The sequence below is a fragment of the Protopterus annectens genome, chromosome 6.part0 (assembly GCF_019279795.1).
Source record: "Protopterus annectens isolate FY-2018-M chromosome 6.part0, PAN1.0, whole genome shotgun sequence".
NCBI lineage: Eukaryota > Metazoa > Chordata > Ceratodontiformes > Protopteridae > Protopterus > Protopterus annectens.
The window spans coordinates 926,758,207-926,772,274 of record NC_056737.1 but is presented as its reverse complement, the minus strand read 5'-3'; positions in this window follow the sequence as shown (position 1 = coordinate 926,772,274).

Genomic DNA, 14,068 nt, shown 5'->3' with positions numbered 1-14,068 from the left:
TTTGGGGTTGCTTTTCTTCCACTGGAACTGGGGCTTTAGTCAAGGTGGAGGGACTTATGAACAGTTTCAAATACCAGTCACTTTTGGCCCAAAACCTTCAGACATCTGCTAGAAAGCTGAAGATGAAGAAGAATTTCACCTTTCAGCATGACAATGACGCCAAGATACATCCAAATCAATAAAAGAATGGCTTCACCAGAAGAAAATTAAAGTTTTGGAATGGCCCAGCTAGAGCCCAGACCTAAATCCAATCGAAAATCTGTGGGGTGACCTGAAGAGGGCTGTGCACAAGAGATGCCCTTGCAATCTGACAGATTTGGAGCGTTTTTGCAAGGAAGAGTGGGTAAATATTGCCAAGTCAGGATGTGCCATGCTGATAGACTCCTACCTAGGAAGACTGAATGCTGTTAATTAAATTAAAAGGTGCTTCAACAAAGTATTAGTTTAAGGGTGTGCACAGTTATGCAACCAGCATATTGTATGTTTTTTATTTTTTATATTTTTCCCCTAACAGATTTGTTTGTTTTTCAATTGAATTGCACAGGTTATAGGTCAAATTAAAGGTGGAAAAAGTTTTAAATGATTTATTGTGGTCTCATTTTTTTATATCAGAAAAACTTGGCATTTTAACAGAGGTGTGTAAACTTTTTATATCCACTGTAAAAGGTAAAACCATGAAGTTTAAATCATTTATATGGCAAACCTGTTAAGGTTATTTAAAGCCAATGAAATGTCTAAAAAAGCAGGCACAAAAACATACAATCAGTTATGAATAAAACTGAACTTTATCAGTGAAGAAATATTTGGCAAAACAGAAATGAAAAATGCAATTCAAATGTAGTACACTAATTTATAAACTATATATTTTTTTCTCCTTTTTTTTGAACAATGAAGAACATGGATAATGATGGAGAAGAGAGACTGCACTGATAAAACAATTAGTTAAGAATTTGAAAGTCTATAGATACCCTTGCCAGAATAAATGTGCAGTCTGATATTATCCTCAAAGGAGAGCTCTAACCAAAGAGCAAATATGAATCACCACAAATTTTATTTATTTATTTATTTTATTTTACATTTGTTAACCGGACAATTCCAACTGGAGCAGGTCCATTTACACTGGAGGCCTGGGGAGAAAAGCTCCAAAACATTTTGTTACAAAAAAAAAAAAAAAGAGAGAGAAGCAAATTTATACAGTGTTATACAAAGGTCATTTAAATAATACAACATGGAGTTAGACATTTTGCCAAACAAACACTGGAAATGGGTCTATATGACTTGGTCGACAGTTCATATGATCGACTGTTTATTTGGTCGACAGTTCATTTGATCGACAAGCATTTTAGGTGGGGGGCTTCACCCCCACACCCCCCAATGTGGGGGGCTGTGCCCCCACACCCCCCTAACTATATATATCAACTCCAGGGTCACACAACATTGGGGAAGGGGGCAAATGCTTGTCGATCAAATGAACTGTCGACCAAATAAACAGTCGATCATATGAACTGTCGACCAAGTCATATAGACCTCTGGAAATATATAAAATAAATTGGAAAAAGACATTTTCCAGGAGAAACAGTCAGGAATTCCATTTAATGTGCAGGTGTATAATGACTGTGACAAAAAGAGGAGCGATCACCCACTATGAGAAGTAACAACTAATAGCCAGAGTTATTGGCTGGGTTTAATACTGCAGAGGGTCAAAGTGAGGAGCTTGGAAGTTGGAAAAACAAGGGGGTAGATGGGAGAGTAAAGGTTAAGTGATACAAGAATATAACCAGGTGTTTAGTAGATGTGATTTGAGGGAGTTTTTGAATTGTGGGGTGGTAGAGGCAGTGGTCAGAGAATGGGGGAGGGAATTACAGTTTTTAGCAACGGTGTGGGAAAAGAGCGCTTTGCCTGCAGTATTGTTTGCCCTGGAGACGCAGAGGAGAGATTTGTCACTAGATCGGAGATGCCGATTTGCAGTGTAATGGGTAAGAAGATTGGATATAGATGTTTTTTTTTTCAGGGTACTTAAGGATGTTATATGCAGTAACTAGCTGGTGGTAGTGAAGTAGTTGTGGTAACTAGCCATTTTAGTTCTCTTAGTGGAACACAGTGATGTGTTCTGTAACTGGAGTTTATAGCAAACTTGGCTATCTTATTGTAACAGGATTCTAGCTTGTTTAGGTCAGTTTTTCTAATATGGGTGAAAACAGGTGCTGCGTACAGTAGTGTGGACAGAAGGTGACTCTGGGCAAGGGTGTCTCTTACTTGGTGTGAGAGAAAGTTTTTGTGCCTATATAGTGCGTCCATTGTTTTGTGAACCAATTTGATGGTTTGTGAGATGTGGATATCAAAGTAAAGATTGTTGTCAATTTCAATACCAAGAAGTTTGGTGTGGTCAGAAGGGGAGATGGTAGTGCCATTTTTAGAGGTGATGGAAAAGGAGAGGAGAGCTTTTGATTTGTTAGGGGAAAATAGTTGTAGTTTTGTCTTATTGGGGTGTAGAATTAGTTGGATACCTGAGATCCATTTTTCTACAGAGTTAAAGGTTTCCTGGGTAAATTGCTGTAGAATGGTGGGAGATGAGGCAGTGCATATCAGGGTTGAATCATTTGCATATTGAATAAGTGTGCTATCCTGGGTAGAGCTATTCAGGTTGTTTGTAAAAAGAGAAAAGAGAAGTGGGCCCAGTATAGAGCCTTGTGAGACTCCTATGGTAGTTGGAAGTTGGGGGGATAGTGCTCCTTGCCATTGGACAGATTGTTGCATGTCAGACAGGTAGCTTCTGAACCAGGCTATGGTAGATGGGGTGAAAGATAGTGAGACTAGAGAATCTAGCAGAATGGAGTGAGAGACCATGTCAAATGCCTTTGAGAGGTCCAAGAAAATGGCTGATGTATATTTGTTGTTGTTCCTGTGAAGGTTAACTAGATTAGTAAATGAAAGAAGAGCAGTGGTTGTGCTGTGATGAGGGTGGAAGCCATGTTGTGTGGTAGAGGGGAGCTGATGTGTGTTCAGGAATTTCATGACTTGTAAATGGATGCATTTATCTAGAATTTTAGATAGGGGGCATAAGATGGCAATGGGTCGGTAGTTTGAGAAGTCATAGGAGTTACCCCCTTTATGAAGAGAAATAATATAAGATATTTTCCAGAGTTTGGGAATATAGGATTCCTGTATGGAGTGGTTGATTAGGATGGAGATGGGGTAAGATAGAGAGTCAGAGGCCATTTTTATGAAGGTAGTGGGTAAGTTATCGGCTGCAAGGGTGGTGGGTTTAAGTCTTAAAAGGAGTTTCTTAATTGTAGAGGTGGGGACAGGTGATAGAGTAAAGAAGGGAGTCTTTTCTAGTTGATTGGTTTGGGTATGTGATGGACTATGATTGGTTAGCTGGCTGGATAGGGTCAGGATGGATTTTATGAAGTGGTGGTTAAATTGAGTGGCTATGTCTAAATTACTATCTGTAGAGTTTGGAGCTGGAGTAGTGGTTTTGCCTGGTTTAATAAGGAGTTAATAGAATGCCAGAATTTTTGTGGATTTTTTGAATATTTGTTTTGGGCACTGAGGAGGTAGTTTTGTTTATTTTGTTTAGTTTGAGCCTTGGCCTGATTTCTAAGCTGTTGGTAGCTCTTCTTGGAACTGGTGGTGTTTTCTCTTTTCCAGATTTCCAGGCTTTATCTCTGGCTTTTAGTAGGGCTCTAGTGCCCCTACTTAGCCAAGGTGCATAGTTAGCTTTCACTCTAATTTTCCTACTGGGGGCGAGTTTGTTAAAGTACTTTTTTCTTCTCTTTAATTCAAGTCCAAGAGTACTACATACAAGGAAGACATGATTAAGTATTACTCAATATGATTCCTGCTTGAACATGTTTCTGTGCATTGTCTGGTTGGCAGTTTGGCTTTTTTCCTTTTCTTTTTGTTTTTAAAAAGTGTCTCATATTATTTCCTTCTGGTATCCGTTCATTTTTTATTGTGTCCCGTAAACAGATTGAATGGGAGTTACTACATCTATAATCTTGAGAAAACATATTAGTTGTGTAGCTGACTGATTTTTGTTAACTGCAGGGCCTATAAAAAAACTCTTAAACCTTGTACAGACGGCAGAGTCAAGCTTTAGGTATATATTGTCAGTCAGAGATAACCATGATTCAACAAGAAAGTGTGGACTGGAACAAAAACAACTACATTTATTACCAACTGTTTCAAGCTTTTAACATTTTAACAAACTTGAAAAAAGACAATTTTACCCAAGTGACATTTTTCTTCTCACCACAAAGCACTGTCCATTCCATTTAACTTAATCTATCAGTATTACCTACAAAGAAGATATGACTCAAGTATTATTATTTCTCTTATTATTCCCTCCACCCCTGGATGAATCAACAGCAAAAACATTCATTCCCATCCTTCAGAGCCATTTTCTACCGGTACCTTAGCTGTTAATTGAAGTCAGGTCGCCTGTGGCATAGCCAGTGCTTTATCCCTGTATGCTACAGAGCTATCAACACTGTACGTGTGTTGAGAGATGCTCAAGCAGTTTGCTTTTAGTAAGAGTAAAATCAGAAATTATTCTCATGTCACAAGGTAAAGTATTCCAAAGTGTATCACCAGAAATCCATAAAATGTTTTCAATGACGGTAAGTGTGAAGTTAAGGTAATAAAACAAAATAGCAAGAAAGGAAGGAAACAAATATGAGTGCTGAATTACCTGAAGACTTGAGCAATGAGCATATTAAGAAATGGAAGCAAAAGTAGTGGTAAGCTACTTATCCATTCCAGTAACTGTGAGACCTTTTTATAAGTTTCTGGTGGGAATGCATGACTGTAACCCTATGTCCTAGTTACTGTCATATTTTCTACTTGCCATAAATGTATTCAACATGTGTTAAACTGTGTTATTTTTATTTTATTTTATTGTTTCAGTTTTTCCACATCTGGTTGCATAATGCATATTCATTCCAAAACTGCAGACTTTACAGAAGATGTTAGGTACTAGTTATTACTTAATCGCATACTTGCTACTTTTTTAATTTATGTATACCTTTCAACATCACAGAGCAAGAAATCTGGACAAATCCGTAAATAAAAGTGGGACAAAGGCCCCAGAATAGGGACAATTTTTAAATATTGCTCTTACAAACTTAGAAAGTTGATAGAATAACAGGTTTTGTATTAGCATGCATTTTTTGAAGGGTATGAAGTCTGAAACTCAAATATCTGTCATTATTTTATAACTACAATCCTTAATGATTTGCCACTAGTTTGGCAGAAATCATAATTTTAAGAAAAACAGAACAAAAAACATGAGGCAAAAATCTGGACATTCTGCGAAAATCTCTACAGTTAAGAGGTATGAATTTATGTCATTTATTTAGCTAGTTTTTATTAACCAAGACTCATTTGACAAAGAACTTATCACCAAGGATAAGTTGTTTAGAGTTGCAGTGTATATAAATGCAAGGTATAAGAATCAAACCCATGCAAACAACAGATACTTCATTTGCAGCTGTAAGTACTGATACTAACAGTACCATACACAGCATATGGAAGTCTGATATCTGGAAAAGCTGTGGTATACATTGAGCATAGCATGGAGTGTTGTAATAATCTCACTAATAATCAAAGCTAGAAGATCAAAGTACTATTAGCTAAAGAAACACATCGATTTGTCATGATACCCACTGGTACAATATTGCCCTCCTTTAAAGGCATCTCAGAATCTTCAATCAGTGATTTACATCAGGAGGGCGATCACACCATTTTTGCAGTGTAACCCTTAGTATGCCATCTTCTACAGTTAATGCACTGATACTTGCCCTTCCCCCACTCTTCCTCAGGCTATATTAATGAATCATGATGAACCAGTTTGATCACTGATTTAAAACTCTTTCTGCTTTACACATTTAACCTTGAATGATGTATGGGAAATCAGAAATTCACCTCAGGTCTGGCCCCCATATCTCTGAAAGACAGAGGCAGACAATAATGCCCAAACTAACATACCCACCCCCATATAACCTCTAGAAACATCCTTGCTAACATACCCCCTCCTAATAATGTCCATGATCCATAGGGAGACAGCTGGTTTACATTGCATGGCTATTATTAGCCTAGTATATAACTATGACCCTATGAAGACATGTTCTGATGTATAACTTGATGAAACAAATACATTCAGTCATGTTGAAACATGTCACTAATGACAGAGTTTAAATTACCTGTTCTATTTTTTCACTAGTAGGAGACATGTAACTGATCCAAACCACATAATTTCTAAAAGTAAACATGGAGGGAAAAAAAGTTAAACTAGCAGTTTATGATAAGCAGTAGGGGTGAATGTTACTGATTGCTTAAACATGTCTTTCTTTGTTAATTACTTGAAAATGTTTGTCGTGTTTTTATAAACTTTTTATTTTCCAGTTACTTCTTGTCTACCAGAATAACAACAGCAACTAATAACACTTTTAAACATCAGCAGCCTGCATCAGTCTCTCTTTGATTTGCAGACAACAACTGGAGATACTACTTGCAGTAAGAAGAAACTGGAAAAAAATATTTATGTACTATTCTGCGTAGACTTTGCTGGGTATAACTTAAATATTACAGTACAGGTTTTGCACAGCTTGTGCAGAATTACTAGCAGCCTGGTAGTTTTGCTTAGTGTACGCAATATATAATTATATATGTATATAATAGCAGTTTAGCTCAAGAGAAATGCAAATATAGTAAGTTGAGTGAATGTTTATTAATTACTGTTTTTAGACTTTTGTTGATCACTGTCAGTTTTGGCAGTGTTTGAAGATCACTGTTAAGTATAACCCCATTCAAGTCAAGAAAGGAAATAAAACAAATACGATTCCTGTATTTCAATTATATTAGTCATGCTGGGTCACGGACATGGACAGCAGAATCATTTGATCTCCAGTATTGTATTGTGTGGCACCTTAACAAGACATCCTGCACACAAAGTAGCTTGACTACAAGTGAGCTAGTACAAAACCTAGTAGCATTCAGTTATTTATAAGAACACGCTAGGTTACATGTATACTGCTGTGGCTTCACTGCCATTTTGTTTTATCTATAAGTACTTGCCCACTACTGTGGCTTCTCTGCCAGTTTCATTTATCTATAAGAACATGCCCAGTTACATGTATACTGCTGTGGCTTCTCTGCCATTTTGTTATAGCTATAAGAACACACCCAGTTACATGTATACTACTGTGGCTTCTCTGCCAGTGTTATTTAACTATAAAAACATGCCAGGTTATATGTATACTGCTGTGGATTCTCTGCCATTTTATTTTATCTATAAGAACACACCCAGTTACATGTATACTGCTGTGGCTTCTTTGACATTTTCCATAATCTATAAATACATGCCCAGTTACATGTATACTGATGTGGCTTCTCTGCCAGTTTCATTTATCTATAAGAACATGCCCAGTTACATGTATGCTGCTGTGGCTTCTCTGCCATTTTGTTTTATCTATAAAAACACACCCAGTTACATGTATACAGCTGTAGCTTTTCTGCCATTTTGTTATAGCTATAAGAACACACCCAGTTGCATGTATACTACTGTGGCATCTCTGCCAGTTTTATTTAACTATAAAAACATGCCCGGTTATATATATACTGCTGTGGATTCTCTGCCATTTTATTTTATCTATAAGAACACACCCAGTTACATGTATACTGCTGTGGCTTTTTTGACAGTTTCCATAATCTATAAATACATGCCCAGTTACATGTATACTGACATGGCTTCTCTGCCAATTTCATTTATCTATAAGAACATGCCCAGTTACATGTATGCTGCTGTGGCTTCTCTGCCATTTTCTTTTATCTATAAGAACACGCCTGGTTACATGTGCACTACTGTGGCTTCTTTACCAGTTTCATTTCTCTATAAGGACATGCCCAGCTACATGTAATACTGCTGTGGCTTCTCTGCCATTTTGTTTAATCTATAAGAACATGCCCGGTTACATGTATACTGATGTGGCTTCTTTGTCATTTTGTTTTAATTATAAGAACATGCCCAGTTAAATGTATACTGCTGTGGCTTCTCTGCCAGTTTCATTTATCTATAAGAACACACCCAGCTAAATGTATACTGCTGTGGCTTCTCTGCCATTTTGTTTTATCTATAAGAACACGCCCAATTACATGTATACTGCTGTGGCTTCTTTGCTGTTTTGTTTTATCTATAAAAACATGCCCGGTTACATGTATACTTCTGTGGCTTCTTTGCCATTTTAAAACAAAAAAAAAACTCCAGCAAAGCACTGAGACAAAGTCCAGAAATATAGTTTTTAGCGTAGTTAAATCTTTAATAGTCGCTATTTGTCACAAAGACTTCATCAGAAATGTTTTTTAGGAATCTGGTTTAGCTGAAGTAGTTCTTCTTGGTGTTGAGATTTAGTACTATTGCAAATGGAACATGCTAGAGTTTCCTTCTCTATATCTTTTGACACAGAAAGCTAAAATACTTTGCCCGTCGTCCTTCTTTTGGTTGAATTAGTACCCAGGTGACCACAATGCAAAATGTTGATATATTCCTGTTGTAATGCTGTAGGAACTGCCACTTTAGGACCTTTCATGATGATTCCATCTTCCATCATGATGAACTCATCTATGTAGGGAAAATACCTTTGTATGTCATGTGGTAAACTAGTTAGTTTGTCATGCTGGCCATCCTTGACTGATAACATGTTTCATCTTCTGGAGAATTGGGTCTGAAGCTGTATGATTTCTAAGTTTGTCAAGATGTGATGAGGAAAAATTTTTGACTTCTATGACTTCAAAGTCTGCATTCTCATTATAATGTTGTTCTTTTGTTTTTCTGGGTGCTCTTGACAAAGCATCAGCAAGATATAGAAATTTGCCTTTTCTATAGACAATATTGAAATTGTACTTTTGTAGCTTTAACATCATACATTGCAAGCATGCTGGGGCTGTATTTATTGGCTTTTTCAGAATGGTCACTAGAGGTTGGTGATCAGTCTCTATTTGAACAGGTTTGTGATAACTATAATCATGGAACTTTGAACATGTGACCACTACTGCCAAAAGTTCTTTTTCAACTTGTGCATACTGCATTTCAGTTTGGGTTAAATTTCTAGATGCATAGGCTGCTCGTATGCCTTCTTCAAGACATGCTGCACCAAGACCATACTTTGAAGTATCACACAAAAGAGTTACAGGTTTGCGAACATCATAATATCTCAATGTGGGTGGACTGGCAGTTTTCTGTTTCAGACTGTCAAATGCTTTTTAGGCTGTTCCAACCAGAACCAGTTTACATTTTTGCATGTCAACTCACATAATGGTGCTGAAAGCTCACTCACGTTTAGCATGAACTTTCTTAAATAGTTAACCATACCAAGAAAACTTTGTAAAGATGTGACATTTTATGGAACTGACATCTCAAGAATTGCTGCTTGTTTACACGGATCTGGTTGTAAGCCAGAACTAGTAAGCAAATGACCCACATAAGTAACTTCTTTCAGTTTGAATTTACAATTCTGAGGATTCAGTTTAATTTTACTTCATAAGCATGGTCTAGAACTTTCTTGAGGTTTCTATCATATTTGACTTCACAGTTGCACCCTACAGTAATGTCATCTACTATAATAGCACATGGATAATCTGAAAAAAATTGTTCCATTGAACATTGAAATACTTCACTGGCAGAATTTATCCCAAATGGCATTCTCAAGAATCTGTATCTACAAAATGGTGTACCGAAAGTAGTTAACAATGAAGATCTGTGATCCAGTGAAATTTTCCAAAATTAACTTTTTGCGTCTAAGACAGAAAAAAACAGTGGCATTTGGCATGAGAGTGGCTTCTTCTTCTACTGTATGAATCAGATGATGAGGATGTTTAAGCACTTTGCTTAAGTCTCTTGAATCAATACATATTCGAATATCATCTGAGCTTTTTTTATGAGCTACGACCATGGAGAATACCCATTTATTTGATTCTTTTACTGGAGTATGGACACCTAAATTCACCATTTTGACAAGCTCTGCTTTTACTTTGCTCTGTTTTGCTACCAGAATCTTCCTTGCTGGTCTGACAACTGAGCTTACTTCATGGTTTAACTTTTCATGGAATATGTGAATGGAAATTTGCCAAGCTTATCTGTGAAAATATCAGTATATTCACTAAAAGTATTCTGTGTAAAACTATTGTTGTTATTCAGACTTATATGGTAGACCTCTTTATTAAATTAAATCAGTCCCATTCTCAAACTGTCTTTGAGGCCTAACAATGACTGCATGTGTCTTCTGACTATGTAAAACTGCAAGTCATTGCTGTTCTCAGCAGAATGGCATGTGAGAACTACAGCACCACCCATCCATCCTTGACCGCTTCTCCCATTTTGCACATAGGGTCGGGGTGTCACTTCCACAGTGACAATCATCTTGAGCTAAGGTTTACACCACCAGGTAGCTAGCCCTGCCATGGTAGTTCATTCGCACCACTCACTCATGAACATATTCTCACCTACAGCAAATTTAGAGTTTCCAATCCACCTACTGCATGTCTTTGGAATGTGGGAGAAAACCAGAGCACCCAGAGGAAACCCACATGACTGCAGGGAGGACATGCAGACTCCACACAGAAGGCACTCCAGCCGAGAATCAGAGAACCTCTTGCTTTGAGGCAACAATGCTCACCTTTTGAATCTCCACCACCATTAGCAACTAGTTTTGCACACTTTGCTGAATCAAGTTTCTCACCAGCTCTTACACTGGCAAACATTTGTGCTGATATAATATTGCACTCAGATCCAGTGTCTACTTTAAGCTCTACAGGTTTCCCGTTAATCTGAACAGTACAAAATATTTCGCTCTTTGTTATCAACTGATAATCTACTGTGTTAACTGCTTCATCAATCACAGAGACACCATCAACATAGAAAGTTTGCTCACAGCTCTCTGTCTGATCTACTTGCTTCTTTGGAGGCTCTCTTTTAATAAAAGTATGCGCCACCTTAGACTTGCAAAGCCTTTTGAAATTATTCCACTTTTTACATTTGTGACACTGCTTACCAAAAGCTAAGTACTTTTCTCATTTAGGTTCATGGCTGCCTCCACAATTACAACAGCTAAGAGTAAGGTTGGGTGATGTGGCCCATTTGGTTTATATTTTTTTTCATCTTAGCTTTATGTTGTACACTATCAACATTTGCACTGGCAGACACTGCATGCACATTTTTCTTATTCATAAGCATATTTTCTGCGTTTATTTACTGTATTATTGCATTGTTTAGCCTGTTTTAACCAAAAAAAAAAAAAAAACCCAAAAAAATACTATCTTGTTTGCTCGTTTCCCACTTTTCCTAGCTAGTATAGTCTAGATCCCAAGCTTTGCTGGTTTCAGGACTTTATTTTCTGTGTTCAGAGCTATCCAGACCTTGCTGTGGTAGAGGGAAGTCCTACAGCTTACCAGTGGGAGTGGTGACCATTGTACTGTCTATCTAACACTAGAGGAGTGGCTTCCAGCTCTGAAATTGTAATTTTATTAGACTTTTGGGCTGATTTCTATCCCTTTCAACTTTCTGGTTTAAAAACTCGTGTTTGCATGTTTGCCACATCGTCCAGCACCACGGGGCTACGGTTAAACTATTCCAGGTGCCAGAAAGTCTGCTCTTCAAATTTTCTCTTAGAACTAGCTGGTTTCTCAGTAGTAGCACTAAAATCTGAATCCCTGTGACTAGCACTTGCTCTAGAACCTGCTGGAAAGCACTAGGAAGCCTTAAACTGATACAAGCACTCAGCTCTCCTTGTTATTAAGGAGAAATTAATCGTAGGCACTATACAGCCTATAATTGCAAAGTACCTTGCAAAGGTAAGGGAAAATAGCTCTTGTACTTTACAAAAAAAGCACCTAAATAGGCATGTCCAAGGGTCAGCTTCCATTGATTTCTCCTGTCCACCTGGGGAATCTGGGCATACTGGGGCAATGCAGCAACTGCCTCATGTACACACACAACCCTCTCCTCCTACCACCCAACGCTACAACCTGGGAGAGATGCACTTACATAGCCAAACTGGAAGCAAAGCTCTCTCCAGCCAAGATTGTGCTAGACAGTCAAGAGGAGAAGTTAACACCTGCACTACACCTCAAGCAACACATAGCCCTTCAAAACCCACACCATCAACACCCACTCATAGCAACACTAAACCCACATATGTGGAGGCCCTTAACATTAACCTGCCCAAGCAACAAGGACCTCTGAAGCTGAAACGCAAACAAACACCAGTCACAACCAAAGTGACACATAGCTCACAACACCAGTGTGCCACCCAACAACAGCCCCTAAAGCAAGACAACATACCCAACAATTTCGTCATAGGTGACTCTATAGTCAGGCACACTGATGTCCCACTCACCAGGCTGAACAAGGAGAAAATTACAGTCAGCTGCCTGTCGGGTGCCAGGATCTGCCACATAATGCATGCACTCAAGTCACTCCACAACAAGTACAAATATGACTTTTTCGTTGTCTATGTTGGAGTGACTGACTTGAAATATACCTCCCTGGACTACATGAAAAGAGACATGGAAGAGCTCTTGGATCATGTGGCCCAGGCAGATATGACCCTAGCCCTGAGTAGCATCCTGCATTCACCCAGACAGATACCACAGTATAAGGACAAAATGACTGACTTCAACAATTGGCTAAGCTTCTGGTGTCATTCAAAGGGGATCCAGTATCTGTCTGCCTGGGATGACATGATCGACAAACCACGATGCTTTACCAGAGATGGTCTACACCTGTCGCCCTTGGTATTCAGGTTACTGGCTAAAGCTCTTGCCACCCCTATAGTGCCTTTTTTAGGCAAGGTTCAAATGACAAAACCACTACCATAACATATACAAGCATGCAAAATCTAAAGGCAATGCTACTCAATGGTAGAAGTCTTAACCTCAAAATGCACTCTTTCGAGGCAGTCCTAAAAATGGAGAACATTGATATCAGTGCAGTAACTGAGACCTGGTTCAAGGCTCCAGAGAGCACCCCTGCAAGACTTGGCTACAAAACTAAAATACTGGACAGAGAAGGGCAAAGTACTGTAGTTGGAGAACACAAATGTATTTAAACGCAAAATTAAAACACGCGTTTTCATCCAAGTAACTCCCGGACTTCCTTAGAAATGAAAAATCATTAATCCCAGATGGTTTTATATAAACTTGAATTAGTCAGGTGATAAATCAATCAAGCATTTAAAGAGACATCCTTAAAAATGCGAAGCAGAAATAAAATCTGTACTAAAAACTTTAAAATAGAATATCAAATAAACAAGAAATAAAATTGTCAAATGACTTAAAATATTTGATTATGTATAAAAAAATATTAGGACGTATCCTTAAATAAATAAATAACATACCAATCATTAGATATGTAGAAACATGAGCATGTTGGTAAATGTACTGGATGAATAAAATGTTTAAAAATAAAAATAAAGAACATGAATGCAAAATAAAAGTAAACTCATAATTTAGCTGCCCTTAGTTTAAGTAGGGGTACAAGTGAAATGTGTCCTTTGAGACCTGGAGCTTTGTTGGCTTCTAAAGTAACTGCCAGTAAGTCTCCTTGTATTCTAATTTATGTTCCCAGGGCCCACCTCTGGGTTCCTTGCATATAGTTTCCAACACAAAAAAGAAAAACTTGGCATTGCTACATGAGAGAGTATGCTTATACAGTGCATTATTAACATTGCACTTATTAATATCATTCATGTGCTCATAAATTCTACACTTGAGGTGTCTCTCACTTTTGCCAACACAGAAAATATCGTAACCCCCACAGGTAACGAAATAAACCAGGCCCTGGGAATTACAGCTGGTATAGGTTTTGGCAGTTAATGTTTTGGCTCTACTGGTTAATAGAACCATTTCCTTATTGATGATAAAAGAACATTGGTTACACACCCCACATTTATAAGTACCTTTCTTTCTGTGTGTAAAGACATCATCATGTTTCACCAACTCTAATAATTTTTTTATATTTCGTCCCTTCACGAACACAACCTTGATAGGTTTACCTTTTATATTTGATAAATCA